A 10,000-nucleotide genomic window follows, 5' to 3' on the forward strand; every position below is an offset into this window, starting at 1 on the left:
GTTCAAACGGTTGTTAAAGAAACAACGTCCCTGGGTGGGCTCGAACCACCAACCTTTCGGTTAACAGCCGAACGCGCTAACCGATTGCGCCACAGAGACTTGCGGTGCAGAAAGCAACATAAGAGCAGCTGTTCGATACGATTTGGTTTTAATGATTAGACCGGTCTTTATCTGTTTATTTCTTTTTCCAATCAGTTGGCCGGTTAGCTCAGTTGGTTAGAGCGTCGTGCTAATAACGCGAATGTCGCGGGTTCGATCCCCTTACTGGCCAAGTTGAAGCGTCGATAGCTCAGTTGGGAGAGCGTTAGACTGAAGATCTAAAGGTCCCTGGTTCAATCCCGGGTCGAGGCAAACATTTTATGCTGAACTTAAATTTATACGTGTTGGTTCAAACGGTTGTAAAAGAAACAACGTCCCTCGGTGGGCTCGAACCCCCAACCTTTCGGTTAACAGCCGAACGCGCTAACCGATTGCGCCACAGAGACTTGCGGTGCACAAAGCACCATAAGAGACAACTGTTCGATACGATTTGGTTTTAATGATTAGACCGATCTTTATCTGTTTATTTCTTTTTCCAATCAGTTGCCGGTTAGCTCAGTTGGTTAGAGCGTCGTGCTAATAACGCGAATGTCGCGTGTTTGATCCCCGTACTGGCCAAGTTGAAGCCTCGATAGCTCAGTTGGGAGAGCGTTAGACTGAAGATCTAAAGGTCCCTGGTTCAATCCCGGGTCGAGGCAAACATTTTATGCTGAACTTAAATTTATACGTGTTGGTTCAAACGGTTGTAAAAGAAACGTCCCTGGGTGGGCTCGAACCACCAACCTTTCGGTTAACAGCCGAACGCGCTAACCGATTGCGCCACAGAGACTTGCGGTGCGCAAAGCACCATAAGAGCAGCTGTTCGATACGATTTGGTTTTAATGGTTAGACCGGTCTTTATCTGTTTATTTCTTTTTCCAATCAGTTGGCCGGTTAGCTCAGTTGGTTAGAGCGTCGTGCTAATAACGCGAATGTCGCGGGTTTGATCCCCGTACTGGCCAAGTTGAAGCCTCGATAGCTCAGTTGGGAGAGCGTTAGACTGAAGATCTAAAGGTCCCTGGTTCAATCCCGGTCGAGGCAAACATTTTATGCTGAACTTAAATTTATACGTGTTGGTTCAAACGGTTGTAAAAGAAACGTCCCTGGGTGGGCTCGAACCACCAACCTTTCGGTTAACAGCCGAACGCGCTAACCGATTGCGCCACAGAGACTTGCGGTGCTCAAAGCACCATAAGAGCAGCTGTTCGATACGATTTGGTTTTAATGATTAGACCGGTCTTTATCTGTTTATTTCTTTTTCCAATCAGTTGGCCGGTTAGCTCAGTTGGTTAGAGCGTCGTGCTAATAACGCGAATGTCGCGGGTTTGATCCCCGTACTGGCCAAGTTGAAGCCTCGATAGCTCAGTTGGGAGAGCGTTAGACTGAAGATCTAAAGGTCCCTGGTTCAATCCCGGCTCGAGGCAAACATTTTATGCTGAACTTAAATTTATACATGTTGGTTCAAACGGTTGTAAAAGAAACAACGTCCCTGGGTGGGCTCGAACCACCAACCTTTCGGTTAACAGCCGAACGCGCTAACCGATTGCGCCACAGAGACTTGCGGTGCACAAAGCACCATAAGAGACAACTGGTTCGATACGATTTGGTTTTAATGATTAGACCGATCTTTATCTGTTTATTTCTTTTTCCAATCAGTTGGCCGGTTAGCTCAGTTGGTTAGAGCGTCGTGCTAATAACGCGAATGTCGCGGGTTCGATCCCCGTACTGGCCAAGTTGAAGCCTCGATAGCTCAGTTGGGAGAGCGTTAGACTGAAGATCTAAAGGTCCCTGGTTCAATCCCGGGTCGAGGCAGACATTTTATGCTGAACTTAAATTTATACGTGTTGGTTCAAACGGTTGTAAAAGAAACAACGTCCCTGGGTGGGCTCGAACCACCAACCTTTCGGTTAACAGCCGAACGCGCTAACCGATTGCGCCACAGAGACTTGCGGTGCACAAAGCACCATAAGAGCAGCTGTTCGATACGATTTGGTTTTAATGATTAGACCGGTCTTTATCTGTTTATTTCTTTTCCCAATCAGTTGGCCGGTTAGCTCAGTTGGTTAGAGCGTCGTGCTAATAACGCGAATGTCGCGGGTTCGATCCCCGTACTGGCCAAGTTGAAGCCTCGATAGCTCAGTTGGGAGAGCGTTAGACTGAAGATCTAAAGGTCCCTGGTTCAATCCCGGGTCGAGGCAAACATTTTATGCTGAACTTAAATTTATACGTGTTGGTTCAAACGGTTGTAAAAGAAACAACGTCCCTGGGTGGGCTCGAACCACCAACCTTTCGGTTAACAGCGAACGCGCTAACCGATGCGCCACAGAGACTTGCGGTGCACAAAGCACCATAAGAGACAACTGTTCGATACGATTTGGTTTTAATGATTAGACCGATCTTTATCTGTTTATTTCTTTTTCCAATCAGTTGGCCGGTTAGCTCAGTTGGTTAGAGCGTCGTGCTAATAACGCGAATGTCGCGGGTTTGATCCCCGTACTGGCCAAGTTGAAGCCTCGATAGCTCAGTTGGGAGAGCGTTAGACTGAAGATCTAAAGGTCCCTGGTTCAATCCCGGGTCGAGGCAAACATTTTATGCTGAACTTAAATTTATACGTGTTGGTTCAAACGGTTGTAAAAGAAACGTCCCTGGGTGGGCTCGAACCACCAACCTTTCGGTTAACAGCCGAACGCGCTAACCGATTGCGCCACAGAGGCTTGCGGTGCGCAAAGCACCATAAGAGCAGCTGTTCGATACGATTTGGTTTTAAATGATTAGACCGGTCTTTATCTGTTTATTTCTTTTTCCAATCAGTTGGCCGGTTAGCTCAGTTGGTTAGAGCGTCGTGCTAATAACGCGAATGTCGCGGGTTTGATCCCCGTACTGGCCAAGTGAAGCCTCGATAGCTCAGTTGGAGAAGCGTTAGACTGAAGATCTAAAGGTCCCTGGTTCAATCCCGGGTCGAGGCAAACATTTATGCTGAACTTAAATTTATACATGTTGGTTCAAACGGTTGTTAAAGAAACAACGTCCCTGGTGGGCTCGAACCACCAACCTTTCGGTTAACAGCCGAACGCGCTAACCGATTGCGCCACAGAGACTTGCGGTGCAGAAAGCAACATAAGAGCAGCTGTTCGATACGATTTGGTTTTAATGATTAGACCGGTCTTTATCTGTTTATTTCTTTTTCCAATCAGTTGGCCGGTTAGCTCAGTTGGTTAGAGCGTCGTGCTAATAACGCGAATGTCGCGGGTTCGATCCCCGTACTGGCCAAGTTGAAGCCTCGATAGCTCAGTTGGGAGAGCGTTAGACTGAAGATCTAAAGGTCCCTGGTTCAATCCCGGGTCGAGGCAAACATTTTATGCTGAACTTAAATTTATACGTGTTGGTTCAAACGGTTGTAAAAGAAACAACGTCCCTGGGTGGGCTCGAACCCCAACCTTTCGGTTAACAGCCGAACGCGCTAACGATTGCGCCACAGAGACTTGCGGTGCACAAAGCACCATAAGAGACAACTGTTCGATACGATTTGGTTTTAATGATTAGACCGATCTTTATCTGTTTATTTCTTTTCCAATCAGTTGCCGGTTAGCTCAGTTGGTTAGAGCGTCGTGCTAATAACGCGAATGTCGCGGGTTTGATCCCCGTACTGGCCAAGTTGAAGCCTCGATAGCTCAGTTGGGAGAGCGTTAGACTGAAGATCTAAAGGTCCCTGGTTCAATCCCGGGTCGAGGCAAACATTTTATGCTGAACTTAAATTTATACGTGTTGGTTCAAACGGTTGTAAAAGAAACGTCCTGGGTGGGCTCGAACCACCAACCTTTCGGTTAACAGCCGAACGCGCTAACCGATTGCGCCACAGAGACTTGCGGTGCGCAAAGCACCATAAGAGCAGCTGTTCGATACGATTTGGTTTTAATGATTAGACCGGTCTTTATCTGTTATTTCTTTTTCCAATCAGTTGGCCGGTTAGCTCAGTTGGTTAGAGCGTCGTGCTAATACGCGAATGTCGCGGGTTTGATCCCCGTACTGGCCAAGTTGAAGCCTCGATAGCTCAGTTGGGAGAGCGTTAGACTGAAGATCTAAAGGTCCCTGGTTCAATCCCGGGTCGAGGCAAACATTTTATGCTGAACTTAAATTTATACGTGTTGGTTCAAACGGTTGTAAAAGAAACAACGTCCCTGGGTGGGCTCGAACCACCAACCTTTCGGTTAACAGCCGAACGCGCTAACCAGTACGGGGACCTTTCGGTTAACAGCCGAACGCGCTGGCCAGTACGGGGATCGAACCCGCGACATTCGCGTTATTAGCACGACGCTCTAACCAACTGAGCTAACCGGCCAACTGATTGGAAAAAGAAATAAACAGATAAAGATCGGTCTAATCATTAAAACCAAATCGTATCGAACAGTTGTCTCTTATGGTGCTTTGTGCACCGCAAGTCTCTGTGGCGCAATCGGTTAGCGCGTTCGGCTGTTAACCGAAAGGTTGGTGGTTCGAGCCCACCAGGGACGTTGTTTCTTTTACAACCGTTTGAACCAACATGTATAAATTTAAGTTCAGTTCCCGTACTGGCCAAGTTGAAGCCTCGATAGCTCAGTTGGAGAGCGTTAGACTGAAGATCTAAAGGTCCCTGGTTCAATCCCGGGTCGAGGCAAACATTTTATGCTGAACTTAAATTTATACGTGTTGGTTCAAACGGTTGTAAAAGAAACAACGTCCCTGGGTGGGGTCGAACCACCAACCTTTCGGTTAACAGCCGAACGCGCTAACCGATTGCGCCACAGAGACTTGCGGTGCACAAAGCACCATAAGAGACAACTGTTCGATACGATTTGGTTTTAATGATTAGACCGATCTTTATCTGTTTATTTGTTTTTCCAATCAGTTGGCCGGTTAGCTCAGTTGGTTAGAGCGTCGTGCTAATAACGCGAATGTCGCGAGTTCGATCCCCGTACTGGCCAAGTTGAAGCCTCGATAGCTCAGTTGGGAGAGCGTTAGACTGAAGATCTAAAGGTCCCTGTTCAATCCCGGGTCGAGGCAAACATTTTATGCTGAACTTAAATTTATACGTGTTGGTTCAAACGGTTGTAAAAGAAACAACGTCCCTGGGTGGGCTCGAACCACCAACCTTTCGGTTAACAGCCGAACGCGCTAACCGATTGCGCCACAGAGACTTACGGTGCACAAAGCACCATAAGAGACAACTGTTCGATACGATTTGGTTTTAATGATTAGACCGATCTTTATCTGTTTATTTCTTTTCCAATCAGTTGGCCGGTTAGCTCAGTTGGTTAGAGCGTCGTGCTAATAACGCGAATGTCGCGGGTTTGATCCCCGCACTGGCCAAGTTGAAGCCTCGATAGCTCAGTTGGGAGAGCGTTAGACTGAAGATCTAAAGGTCCCTGGTTCAATCCCGGGTCGAGGCAAACATTTTATGCTGAACTTAAATTTATACGTGTTGGTTCAAACGGTTGTAAAAGAAACGTCCCTGGGTGGGCTCGACTGTTTATTTCTTTTTCCAATCAGTTGGCCGGTTAGCTCAGTTGGTTAGAGCGTCGTGCTAATAACGCGAATGTCGCGGGTTCGATCCCCGTACTGGCCAAGTTGAAGCCTCGATAGCTCAGTTGGGAGAGCGTTAGACTGAAGATCTAAAGGTCCCTGGTTCAATCCCGGGTCGAGGCAAACATTTTATGCTGAACTTAAATTTATACGTGTTTGTTCAAACGGTTGTAAAAACAACAACGTCCCTGGGTGGGCTCGAACCACCAACCTTTCGGTTAACAGCCGAACGCGCTAACCGATTGCGCCACAGAGACTTGCGGTGCACAAAGCACCATAAGAGACAACTGTGCGATAAGATTTGGTTTTAATGATTAGACCGGTCTTTATCTGTTTATTTCTTTTTCCAATCAGTTGGCCGGTTAGCTCAGTTGGTTAGAGCGTCGTGCTAATAACGCGAATGTCGCGGGTTCGATCCCCGTACTGGCCAAGTTGAAGCCTCGATAGCTCAGTTGGGAGAGCGTTAGACTGAAGATCTAAAGGTCCCTGGTTCAATCCCGGGTCGAGGCAAACATTTTATGCTGAACTTAAATTTATACGTGTTGGTTCAAACGGTTGTAAAAGAAAACGTCCCTGGGTGGGCTCGAACCACCAACCTTTCGGTTAACAGCCGAACGCGCTAACCGATTGCGCCACAGAGACTTGCGGTGCACAAAGCACCATAAGAGCAGCTGTTCGATACGATTTGGTTTAATGATTAGACCGGTCTTTATCTGTTTATTTCTTTTCCAATCAGTTGGCCGGTTAGCTCAGTTGGTTAGAGCGTCGTGCTATAACGCGAATGTCGCGGTTCGATCCCCGTACTGGCCAAGTTGAAGCCTCGATAGCTCAGTTGGGAGAGCGTTAGACTGAAGATCTAAAGGTCCCTGGTTCAATCCCGGGTCGAGGCAAACATTTTATGCTGAACTTAAATTTATACGTGTTGGTTCAAACGGTTGTAAAAACAACAACGTCCCTGGGTGGGCTCGAACCACCAACCTTTCGGTTAACAGCCGAACGCGCTAACCGATTGCGCCACAGAGACTTGCGGTGCACAAAGCACTATAAGAGACAAGTGTTCGATACGATTTGGTTTTAATGATTAGACCGGTCTTTATCTGTTTATTTCTTTTTCCAATCAGTTGGCCGGTTAGCTCAGTTGGTTAGAGCGTCGTGCTAATAACGCGAATGTCGCGGGTTCGAACCCCGTACTGGCCAAGTTGAAGCCTCGATAGCTCAGTTGGGAGAGCGTTAGACTGAAGATCTAAAGGTCCCTGGTTCAATCCCGGGTCGAGGCAAACATTTTATGCTGAACTTAAATTTATACGTGTTGGTTCGAACGGTTGTAAAAGAAACAACGTCCCTGGGTGGGCTCGAACCACCAACCTTTCGGTTAACAGCCGAACGCGCTAACCGATTGCGCCACAGAGACTTGCGGTGCACAAAGCACCATAAGAGACAACTGTTATAAGCACTATAAGAGACAAGTGTTCGATACGATTTGGTTTTAATGATTAGACCGGTCTTTATCTGTTTATTTCTTTTTCCAATCAGTTGGCCGGTTAGCTCAGTTGGTTAGAGCGTCGTGCTAATAACGCGAATGTCGCGGTTTCGAACCCCGTACTGGCCAAGTTGAAGCCTCGATAGCTCAGTTGGGAGAGTGTTAGACTGAAGATCTAAAGGTCCCTGGTTCAATCCCGGGTCGAGGCAAACATTTTATGCTGAACTTAAATTTATACGTGTTGGTTCAAACGGTTGTAAAAGAAACGTCCCTGGGTGGGCTCGAACCACCAACCTTTCGTTTAACAGCCGAAAGCGCTAACCGATTGCGCCACAGAGACTTGCGGTGCACAAAGCACCATTAAGTCCCTGGTTCAATCCCGGGTCGAGGCAAACATTTTATGCTGAACTTAAATTTATACGTGTTGGTTCGAACGGTTGTAAAAGAAACAACGTCCCTGGGTGGGCTCGAACCACCAACCTTTCGGTTAACAGCCGAACGCGCTAACCGATTGCGCCACAGAGACTTGCGGTGCACAAAGCACCATAAGAGACAACTGTTCGATACGATTTGGTTTTAATGATTAGACCGATCTTTATCTGTTTATTTCTTTTTCCAATCAGTTGGCCGGTTAGCTCAGTTGGTTAGAGCGTCGTGCTAATAACGCGAATGTCGCGGGTTCGATCCCCGTACTGGCCAAGTTGAAGCCTCGATAGCTCAGTTGGGAGAGCGTTAGACTGAAGATCTAAAGGTCCCTGGTTCAATCCCGGGTCGAGGCAAACATTTTATGCTGAACTTAAATTTATACGTGTTGGTTCAAACGGTTGTAAAAACAACAACGTCCCTGGGTGGGCTCGAACCACCAACCTTTCGGTTAACAGCCGAACGCGCTAACCGATTGCGCCACAGAGACTTGCGGTGCACAAAGCACTATAAGAGACAAGTGTTCGATACGATTTGGTTTTAATGATTAGACCGGTCTTTATCTGTTTATTTCTTTTTCCAATCAGTTGGCCGGTTAGCTCAGTTGGTTAGAGCGTCGTGCTAATAACGCGAATGTCGCGGGTTCGATCCCCGTACTGGCGAAGTTGAAGCCTCGATAGCTCAGTTGGGAGAGCGTTAGACTGAAGATCTAAAGGTCCCTGGTTCAATCCCGGGTCGAGGCAAACATTTTATGCTGAACTTAAATTTATACGTGTTGGTTCAAACGGTTGTAAAAGAAACGTCCCTGGGTGGGCTCGAACCACCAACCTTTCGTTTAACAGCCGAAAGCGCTAACCGATTGCGCCACAGAGACTTGCGGTGCACAAAGCACCATAAGAGCAGCTGTTCGATACGATTTGGTTTTAATGATTAGACCTGTCTTTATCTGTTTATTTCTTTTTCCAATCAGTTGGCCGGTTAGCTCAGTTGGTTAGAGCGTCGTGCTAATAACGCGAATGTCGCGGGTTCGATCCCCGTACTGGCGAAGTTGAAGCCTCGATAGCTCAGTTGGGAGAGCGTTAGACTGAAGATCTAAAGGTCCCTGGTTCACTCCCGGGTCGAGGCAAACATTTTATGCTGAACTTAAATTTATACGTGTTGGTTCAAACGGTTGTAAAAGAAACAACGTCCCTGGGTGGGCTTGAACCACCAACCTTTCGGTTAACAGCCGAAGGCGCTAACCGATTGCGCCACAGAGACTTGCGGTGCACAAAGCACCATAAGAGCAGCTGTTCGATACGATTTGGTTTTAATGATTAGACCTGTCTTTATCTGTTTATTTCTTTTTCCAATCAGTTGGCCGGTTAGCTCAGTTGGTTAGAGCGTCGTGCTAATAACGCGAATGTCGCGGGTTCGATCCCCGTACTGGCGAAGTTGAAGCCTCGATAGCTCAGTTGGGAGAGCGTTAGACTGAAGATCTAAATGTCCCTGGTTCAATCCCGGGTCGAGGCAAACATTTTATGCTGAACTTAAATTTATACGTGTTGGTTCAAACGGTTGTAAAAGAAACAACGTCCCTGGGTGGGCTTGAACCACCAACCTTTCGGTTAACAGCCGAAGGCGCTAACCCATTGCGCCACAGAGACTTGCGGTGCACAAAGCACCATAAGAGCAGCTGTTCGATACGATTTGGTTTTAATGATTAGACCGGTCTTTATCTGTTTATTTCTTTTTCCAATCAGTTGGCCGGTTAGCTCAGTTGGTTAGAGCGTCGTGCTAATAACGCGAATGTCGCGGGTTCGATCCCCGTACTGGCCAAGTTGAAGCCTCGATAGCTCAGTTGGGAGAGCGTTAGACTGAAGATCTAAAAGTCCCTGGTTCAATCCCGGGTCGAGGCAAACATTTTATGCTGAACTTAAATTTATACGTGTTGGTTCAAACGGTTGTAAAAGAAACGTCCCTGGGTGGGCTCGAACCACCAACCTTTCGGTTAACAGCCGAACGCGCTAACCGATTGCGCCACAGAGACTTGCGGTGCACAAAGCACTATAGGAGACAAGTGTTCGATACGATTTGGTTTTAATGATTAGACCGGTCTTTATCTGTTTATTTCTTTTTCCAATCAGTTGGCCGGTTAGCTCAGTTGGTTAGAGCGTCGTGCTAATAACGCGAATGTCGCGGGTTCGAACCCCGTACTGGCCAAGTTGAAGCCTCGATAGCTCAGTTGGGAGAGCGTTAGATCTTAGGTCCCTGGTTCAATCCCGGGTCGAGGCAAACATTTTATGCTGAACTTAAATTTATACGTGTTGGTTCAAACGGTTGTAAAAGAAACGTCCCTGGGTGGGCTCGAACCACCAACCTTTCGTTTAACAGCCGAAAGCGCTAACCGATTGCGCCACAGAGACTTGCGGTGCACAAAGCACCATAAGAGCAGCTGTTCGATACGATTTGGTTTTAATG

At 47.3% G+C, this 10,000-nt stretch overlaps 71 non-coding genes across 71 annotated transcripts; 47 read left to right on the forward strand and 24 right to left on the reverse strand.

Moving 5' to 3' along the window:
• Nucleotides 1–25: 25 nt before the first annotated feature.
• Trnan-guu (transfer RNA asparagine (anticodon GUU)) lies at nt 26–99 on the reverse strand. Its single transcript has one exon. It is a non-coding gene; the product is annotated as a tRNA-Asn (tRNA).
• Nucleotides 100–197: 98 nt separating this feature from the next.
• On the forward strand, nt 198–271 carry Trnai-aau (transfer RNA isoleucine (anticodon AAU)). Its single transcript has one exon. It is a non-coding gene; the product is annotated as a tRNA-Ile (tRNA).
• Nucleotides 272–278: 7 nt separating this feature from the next.
• Nucleotides 279–351, forward strand: Trnaf-gaa (transfer RNA phenylalanine (anticodon GAA)). Its single transcript has one exon. It is a non-coding gene; the product is annotated as a tRNA-Phe (tRNA).
• Nucleotides 352–411: 60 nt separating this feature from the next.
• Trnan-guu (transfer RNA asparagine (anticodon GUU)) lies at nt 412–485 on the reverse strand. The gene has a single exon. It is a non-coding gene; the product is annotated as a tRNA-Asn (tRNA).
• A 98-nt stretch (nt 486–583) lies between these two features.
• Trnai-aau (transfer RNA isoleucine (anticodon AAU)) lies at nt 584–657 on the forward strand. Its single transcript has one exon. It is a non-coding gene; the product is annotated as a tRNA-Ile (tRNA).
• Nucleotides 658–664: 7 nt separating this feature from the next.
• Trnaf-gaa (transfer RNA phenylalanine (anticodon GAA)) lies at nt 665–737 on the forward strand. The gene has a single exon. It is a non-coding gene; the product is annotated as a tRNA-Phe (tRNA).
• A 57-nt stretch (nt 738–794) lies between these two features.
• Trnan-guu (transfer RNA asparagine (anticodon GUU)) lies at nt 795–868 on the reverse strand. Its single transcript has one exon. It is a non-coding gene; the product is annotated as a tRNA-Asn (tRNA).
• Nucleotides 869–966: 98 nt separating this feature from the next.
• Nucleotides 967–1,040, forward strand: Trnai-aau (transfer RNA isoleucine (anticodon AAU)). The gene has a single exon. It is a non-coding gene; the product is annotated as a tRNA-Ile (tRNA).
• A 7-nt stretch (nt 1,041–1,047) lies between these two features.
• Nucleotides 1,048–1,119, forward strand: Trnaf-gaa (transfer RNA phenylalanine (anticodon GAA)). The gene has a single exon. It is a non-coding gene; the product is annotated as a tRNA-Phe (tRNA).
• Nucleotides 1,120–1,176: 57 nt separating this feature from the next.
• On the reverse strand, nt 1,177–1,250 carry Trnan-guu (transfer RNA asparagine (anticodon GUU)). Its single transcript has one exon. It is a non-coding gene; the product is annotated as a tRNA-Asn (tRNA).
• Nucleotides 1,251–1,348: 98 nt separating this feature from the next.
• On the forward strand, nt 1,349–1,422 carry Trnai-aau (transfer RNA isoleucine (anticodon AAU)). Its single transcript has one exon. It is a non-coding gene; the product is annotated as a tRNA-Ile (tRNA).
• A 7-nt stretch (nt 1,423–1,429) lies between these two features.
• Nucleotides 1,430–1,502, forward strand: Trnaf-gaa (transfer RNA phenylalanine (anticodon GAA)). Its single transcript has one exon. It is a non-coding gene; the product is annotated as a tRNA-Phe (tRNA).
• Nucleotides 1,503–1,562: 60 nt separating this feature from the next.
• On the reverse strand, nt 1,563–1,636 carry Trnan-guu (transfer RNA asparagine (anticodon GUU)). Its single transcript has one exon. It is a non-coding gene; the product is annotated as a tRNA-Asn (tRNA).
• Nucleotides 1,637–1,736: 100 nt separating this feature from the next.
• On the forward strand, nt 1,737–1,810 carry Trnai-aau (transfer RNA isoleucine (anticodon AAU)). The gene has a single exon. It is a non-coding gene; the product is annotated as a tRNA-Ile (tRNA).
• A 7-nt stretch (nt 1,811–1,817) lies between these two features.
• Nucleotides 1,818–1,890, forward strand: Trnaf-gaa (transfer RNA phenylalanine (anticodon GAA)). The gene has a single exon. It is a non-coding gene; the product is annotated as a tRNA-Phe (tRNA).
• Nucleotides 1,891–1,950: 60 nt separating this feature from the next.
• Nucleotides 1,951–2,024, reverse strand: Trnan-guu (transfer RNA asparagine (anticodon GUU)). Its single transcript has one exon. It is a non-coding gene; the product is annotated as a tRNA-Asn (tRNA).
• A 98-nt stretch (nt 2,025–2,122) lies between these two features.
• Nucleotides 2,123–2,196, forward strand: Trnai-aau (transfer RNA isoleucine (anticodon AAU)). Its single transcript has one exon. It is a non-coding gene; the product is annotated as a tRNA-Ile (tRNA).
• Nucleotides 2,197–2,203: 7 nt separating this feature from the next.
• On the forward strand, nt 2,204–2,276 carry Trnaf-gaa (transfer RNA phenylalanine (anticodon GAA)). The gene has a single exon. It is a non-coding gene; the product is annotated as a tRNA-Phe (tRNA).
• Nucleotides 2,277–2,507: 231 nt separating this feature from the next.
• Nucleotides 2,508–2,581, forward strand: Trnai-aau (transfer RNA isoleucine (anticodon AAU)). Its single transcript has one exon. It is a non-coding gene; the product is annotated as a tRNA-Ile (tRNA).
• A 7-nt stretch (nt 2,582–2,588) lies between these two features.
• Nucleotides 2,589–2,661, forward strand: Trnaf-gaa (transfer RNA phenylalanine (anticodon GAA)). The gene has a single exon. It is a non-coding gene; the product is annotated as a tRNA-Phe (tRNA).
• Nucleotides 2,662–2,718: 57 nt separating this feature from the next.
• Nucleotides 2,719–2,792, reverse strand: Trnan-guu (transfer RNA asparagine (anticodon GUU)). The gene has a single exon. It is a non-coding gene; the product is annotated as a tRNA-Asn (tRNA).
• A 99-nt stretch (nt 2,793–2,891) lies between these two features.
• Nucleotides 2,892–2,965, forward strand: Trnai-aau (transfer RNA isoleucine (anticodon AAU)). Its single transcript has one exon. It is a non-coding gene; the product is annotated as a tRNA-Ile (tRNA).
• Nucleotides 2,966–2,971: 6 nt separating this feature from the next.
• On the forward strand, nt 2,972–3,044 carry Trnaf-gaa (transfer RNA phenylalanine (anticodon GAA)). Its single transcript has one exon. It is a non-coding gene; the product is annotated as a tRNA-Phe (tRNA).
• Nucleotides 3,045–3,103: 59 nt separating this feature from the next.
• Trnan-guu (transfer RNA asparagine (anticodon GUU)) lies at nt 3,104–3,176 on the reverse strand. Its single transcript has one exon. It is a non-coding gene; the product is annotated as a tRNA-Asn (tRNA).
• Nucleotides 3,177–3,274: 98 nt separating this feature from the next.
• Nucleotides 3,275–3,348, forward strand: Trnai-aau (transfer RNA isoleucine (anticodon AAU)). The gene has a single exon. It is a non-coding gene; the product is annotated as a tRNA-Ile (tRNA).
• Nucleotides 3,349–3,355: 7 nt separating this feature from the next.
• On the forward strand, nt 3,356–3,428 carry Trnaf-gaa (transfer RNA phenylalanine (anticodon GAA)). Its single transcript has one exon. It is a non-coding gene; the product is annotated as a tRNA-Phe (tRNA).
• Nucleotides 3,429–3,657: 229 nt separating this feature from the next.
• On the forward strand, nt 3,658–3,731 carry Trnai-aau (transfer RNA isoleucine (anticodon AAU)). Its single transcript has one exon. It is a non-coding gene; the product is annotated as a tRNA-Ile (tRNA).
• A 7-nt stretch (nt 3,732–3,738) lies between these two features.
• On the forward strand, nt 3,739–3,811 carry Trnaf-gaa (transfer RNA phenylalanine (anticodon GAA)). Its single transcript has one exon. It is a non-coding gene; the product is annotated as a tRNA-Phe (tRNA).
• A 56-nt stretch (nt 3,812–3,867) lies between these two features.
• Nucleotides 3,868–3,942, reverse strand: Trnan-guu (transfer RNA asparagine (anticodon GUU)). The gene has a single exon. It is a non-coding gene; the product is annotated as a tRNA-Asn (tRNA).
• Nucleotides 3,943–4,118: 176 nt separating this feature from the next.
• Trnaf-gaa (transfer RNA phenylalanine (anticodon GAA)) lies at nt 4,119–4,191 on the forward strand. The gene has a single exon. It is a non-coding gene; the product is annotated as a tRNA-Phe (tRNA).
• A 152-nt stretch (nt 4,192–4,343) lies between these two features.
• Nucleotides 4,344–4,417, reverse strand: Trnai-aau (transfer RNA isoleucine (anticodon AAU)). Its single transcript has one exon. It is a non-coding gene; the product is annotated as a tRNA-Ile (tRNA).
• Nucleotides 4,418–4,516: 99 nt separating this feature from the next.
• On the forward strand, nt 4,517–4,589 carry Trnan-guu (transfer RNA asparagine (anticodon GUU)). The gene has a single exon. It is a non-coding gene; the product is annotated as a tRNA-Asn (tRNA).
• Nucleotides 4,590–4,660: 71 nt separating this feature from the next.
• Trnaf-gaa (transfer RNA phenylalanine (anticodon GAA)) lies at nt 4,661–4,732 on the forward strand. Its single transcript has one exon. It is a non-coding gene; the product is annotated as a tRNA-Phe (tRNA).
• A 60-nt stretch (nt 4,733–4,792) lies between these two features.
• Trnan-guu (transfer RNA asparagine (anticodon GUU)) lies at nt 4,793–4,866 on the reverse strand. The gene has a single exon. It is a non-coding gene; the product is annotated as a tRNA-Asn (tRNA).
• A 99-nt stretch (nt 4,867–4,965) lies between these two features.
• On the forward strand, nt 4,966–5,039 carry Trnai-aau (transfer RNA isoleucine (anticodon AAU)). Its single transcript has one exon. It is a non-coding gene; the product is annotated as a tRNA-Ile (tRNA).
• Nucleotides 5,040–5,046: 7 nt separating this feature from the next.
• Trnaf-gaa (transfer RNA phenylalanine (anticodon GAA)) lies at nt 5,047–5,118 on the forward strand. Its single transcript has one exon. It is a non-coding gene; the product is annotated as a tRNA-Phe (tRNA).
• Nucleotides 5,119–5,178: 60 nt separating this feature from the next.
• Nucleotides 5,179–5,252, reverse strand: Trnan-guu (transfer RNA asparagine (anticodon GUU)). Its single transcript has one exon. It is a non-coding gene; the product is annotated as a tRNA-Asn (tRNA).
• A 98-nt stretch (nt 5,253–5,350) lies between these two features.
• Trnai-aau (transfer RNA isoleucine (anticodon AAU)) lies at nt 5,351–5,424 on the forward strand. Its single transcript has one exon. It is a non-coding gene; the product is annotated as a tRNA-Ile (tRNA).
• Nucleotides 5,425–5,431: 7 nt separating this feature from the next.
• On the forward strand, nt 5,432–5,504 carry Trnaf-gaa (transfer RNA phenylalanine (anticodon GAA)). The gene has a single exon. It is a non-coding gene; the product is annotated as a tRNA-Phe (tRNA).
• Nucleotides 5,505–5,606: 102 nt separating this feature from the next.
• Nucleotides 5,607–5,680, forward strand: Trnai-aau (transfer RNA isoleucine (anticodon AAU)). The gene has a single exon. It is a non-coding gene; the product is annotated as a tRNA-Ile (tRNA).
• Nucleotides 5,681–5,687: 7 nt separating this feature from the next.
• Nucleotides 5,688–5,760, forward strand: Trnaf-gaa (transfer RNA phenylalanine (anticodon GAA)). Its single transcript has one exon. It is a non-coding gene; the product is annotated as a tRNA-Phe (tRNA).
• Nucleotides 5,761–5,820: 60 nt separating this feature from the next.
• On the reverse strand, nt 5,821–5,894 carry Trnan-guu (transfer RNA asparagine (anticodon GUU)). The gene has a single exon. It is a non-coding gene; the product is annotated as a tRNA-Asn (tRNA).
• Nucleotides 5,895–5,993: 99 nt separating this feature from the next.
• On the forward strand, nt 5,994–6,067 carry Trnai-aau (transfer RNA isoleucine (anticodon AAU)). The gene has a single exon. It is a non-coding gene; the product is annotated as a tRNA-Ile (tRNA).
• Nucleotides 6,068–6,074: 7 nt separating this feature from the next.
• On the forward strand, nt 6,075–6,147 carry Trnaf-gaa (transfer RNA phenylalanine (anticodon GAA)). Its single transcript has one exon. It is a non-coding gene; the product is annotated as a tRNA-Phe (tRNA).
• Nucleotides 6,148–6,205: 58 nt separating this feature from the next.
• On the reverse strand, nt 6,206–6,279 carry Trnan-guu (transfer RNA asparagine (anticodon GUU)). Its single transcript has one exon. It is a non-coding gene; the product is annotated as a tRNA-Asn (tRNA).
• A 175-nt stretch (nt 6,280–6,454) lies between these two features.
• Nucleotides 6,455–6,527, forward strand: Trnaf-gaa (transfer RNA phenylalanine (anticodon GAA)). The gene has a single exon. It is a non-coding gene; the product is annotated as a tRNA-Phe (tRNA).
• Nucleotides 6,528–6,587: 60 nt separating this feature from the next.
• On the reverse strand, nt 6,588–6,661 carry Trnan-guu (transfer RNA asparagine (anticodon GUU)). The gene has a single exon. It is a non-coding gene; the product is annotated as a tRNA-Asn (tRNA).
• A 99-nt stretch (nt 6,662–6,760) lies between these two features.
• On the forward strand, nt 6,761–6,834 carry Trnai-aau (transfer RNA isoleucine (anticodon AAU)). The gene has a single exon. It is a non-coding gene; the product is annotated as a tRNA-Ile (tRNA).
• A 7-nt stretch (nt 6,835–6,841) lies between these two features.
• On the forward strand, nt 6,842–6,914 carry Trnaf-gaa (transfer RNA phenylalanine (anticodon GAA)). Its single transcript has one exon. It is a non-coding gene; the product is annotated as a tRNA-Phe (tRNA).
• A 60-nt stretch (nt 6,915–6,974) lies between these two features.
• On the reverse strand, nt 6,975–7,048 carry Trnan-guu (transfer RNA asparagine (anticodon GUU)). The gene has a single exon. It is a non-coding gene; the product is annotated as a tRNA-Asn (tRNA).
• A 124-nt stretch (nt 7,049–7,172) lies between these two features.
• Nucleotides 7,173–7,246, forward strand: Trnai-aau (transfer RNA isoleucine (anticodon AAU)). The gene has a single exon. It is a non-coding gene; the product is annotated as a tRNA-Ile (tRNA).
• A 7-nt stretch (nt 7,247–7,253) lies between these two features.
• On the forward strand, nt 7,254–7,326 carry Trnaf-gaa (transfer RNA phenylalanine (anticodon GAA)). The gene has a single exon. It is a non-coding gene; the product is annotated as a tRNA-Phe (tRNA).
• A 57-nt stretch (nt 7,327–7,383) lies between these two features.
• Trnan-guu (transfer RNA asparagine (anticodon GUU)) lies at nt 7,384–7,457 on the reverse strand. The gene has a single exon. It is a non-coding gene; the product is annotated as a tRNA-Asn (tRNA).
• A 112-nt stretch (nt 7,458–7,569) lies between these two features.
• Nucleotides 7,570–7,643, reverse strand: Trnan-guu (transfer RNA asparagine (anticodon GUU)). The gene has a single exon. It is a non-coding gene; the product is annotated as a tRNA-Asn (tRNA).
• Nucleotides 7,644–7,742: 99 nt separating this feature from the next.
• Nucleotides 7,743–7,816, forward strand: Trnai-aau (transfer RNA isoleucine (anticodon AAU)). The gene has a single exon. It is a non-coding gene; the product is annotated as a tRNA-Ile (tRNA).
• A 7-nt stretch (nt 7,817–7,823) lies between these two features.
• On the forward strand, nt 7,824–7,896 carry Trnaf-gaa (transfer RNA phenylalanine (anticodon GAA)). Its single transcript has one exon. It is a non-coding gene; the product is annotated as a tRNA-Phe (tRNA).
• A 60-nt stretch (nt 7,897–7,956) lies between these two features.
• On the reverse strand, nt 7,957–8,030 carry Trnan-guu (transfer RNA asparagine (anticodon GUU)). Its single transcript has one exon. It is a non-coding gene; the product is annotated as a tRNA-Asn (tRNA).
• A 99-nt stretch (nt 8,031–8,129) lies between these two features.
• On the forward strand, nt 8,130–8,203 carry Trnai-aau (transfer RNA isoleucine (anticodon AAU)). Its single transcript has one exon. It is a non-coding gene; the product is annotated as a tRNA-Ile (tRNA).
• Nucleotides 8,204–8,210: 7 nt separating this feature from the next.
• Nucleotides 8,211–8,283, forward strand: Trnaf-gaa (transfer RNA phenylalanine (anticodon GAA)). Its single transcript has one exon. It is a non-coding gene; the product is annotated as a tRNA-Phe (tRNA).
• Nucleotides 8,284–8,340: 57 nt separating this feature from the next.
• On the reverse strand, nt 8,341–8,414 carry Trnan-guu (transfer RNA asparagine (anticodon GUU)). Its single transcript has one exon. It is a non-coding gene; the product is annotated as a tRNA-Asn (tRNA).
• A 98-nt stretch (nt 8,415–8,512) lies between these two features.
• Trnai-aau (transfer RNA isoleucine (anticodon AAU)) lies at nt 8,513–8,586 on the forward strand. Its single transcript has one exon. It is a non-coding gene; the product is annotated as a tRNA-Ile (tRNA).
• Nucleotides 8,587–8,593: 7 nt separating this feature from the next.
• Trnaf-gaa (transfer RNA phenylalanine (anticodon GAA)) lies at nt 8,594–8,666 on the forward strand. The gene has a single exon. It is a non-coding gene; the product is annotated as a tRNA-Phe (tRNA).
• A 60-nt stretch (nt 8,667–8,726) lies between these two features.
• Nucleotides 8,727–8,800, reverse strand: Trnan-guu (transfer RNA asparagine (anticodon GUU)). The gene has a single exon. It is a non-coding gene; the product is annotated as a tRNA-Asn (tRNA).
• Nucleotides 8,801–8,898: 98 nt separating this feature from the next.
• On the forward strand, nt 8,899–8,972 carry Trnai-aau (transfer RNA isoleucine (anticodon AAU)). Its single transcript has one exon. It is a non-coding gene; the product is annotated as a tRNA-Ile (tRNA).
• Nucleotides 8,973–8,979: 7 nt separating this feature from the next.
• On the forward strand, nt 8,980–9,052 carry Trnaf-gaa (transfer RNA phenylalanine (anticodon GAA)). Its single transcript has one exon. It is a non-coding gene; the product is annotated as a tRNA-Phe (tRNA).
• A 60-nt stretch (nt 9,053–9,112) lies between these two features.
• Trnan-guu (transfer RNA asparagine (anticodon GUU)) lies at nt 9,113–9,186 on the reverse strand. Its single transcript has one exon. It is a non-coding gene; the product is annotated as a tRNA-Asn (tRNA).
• Nucleotides 9,187–9,284: 98 nt separating this feature from the next.
• Nucleotides 9,285–9,358, forward strand: Trnai-aau (transfer RNA isoleucine (anticodon AAU)). The gene has a single exon. It is a non-coding gene; the product is annotated as a tRNA-Ile (tRNA).
• A 7-nt stretch (nt 9,359–9,365) lies between these two features.
• On the forward strand, nt 9,366–9,438 carry Trnaf-gaa (transfer RNA phenylalanine (anticodon GAA)). The gene has a single exon. It is a non-coding gene; the product is annotated as a tRNA-Phe (tRNA).
• Nucleotides 9,439–9,495: 57 nt separating this feature from the next.
• Nucleotides 9,496–9,569, reverse strand: Trnan-guu (transfer RNA asparagine (anticodon GUU)). Its single transcript has one exon. It is a non-coding gene; the product is annotated as a tRNA-Asn (tRNA).
• A 99-nt stretch (nt 9,570–9,668) lies between these two features.
• On the forward strand, nt 9,669–9,742 carry Trnai-aau (transfer RNA isoleucine (anticodon AAU)). The gene has a single exon. It is a non-coding gene; the product is annotated as a tRNA-Ile (tRNA).
• Nucleotides 9,743–9,871: 129 nt separating this feature from the next.
• Nucleotides 9,872–9,945, reverse strand: Trnan-guu (transfer RNA asparagine (anticodon GUU)). The gene has a single exon. It is a non-coding gene; the product is annotated as a tRNA-Asn (tRNA).
• Between the last annotated feature and the right edge of the window lie 55 nt (nt 9,946–10,000).

Source organism: Ciona robusta, chromosome 11 (genome assembly GCF_009617815.1).
Source record: "Ciona robusta chromosome 11, ASM961781v2".
Taxonomy (NCBI): domain Eukaryota; kingdom Metazoa; phylum Chordata; class Ascidiacea; order Phlebobranchia; family Cionidae; genus Ciona; species Ciona robusta.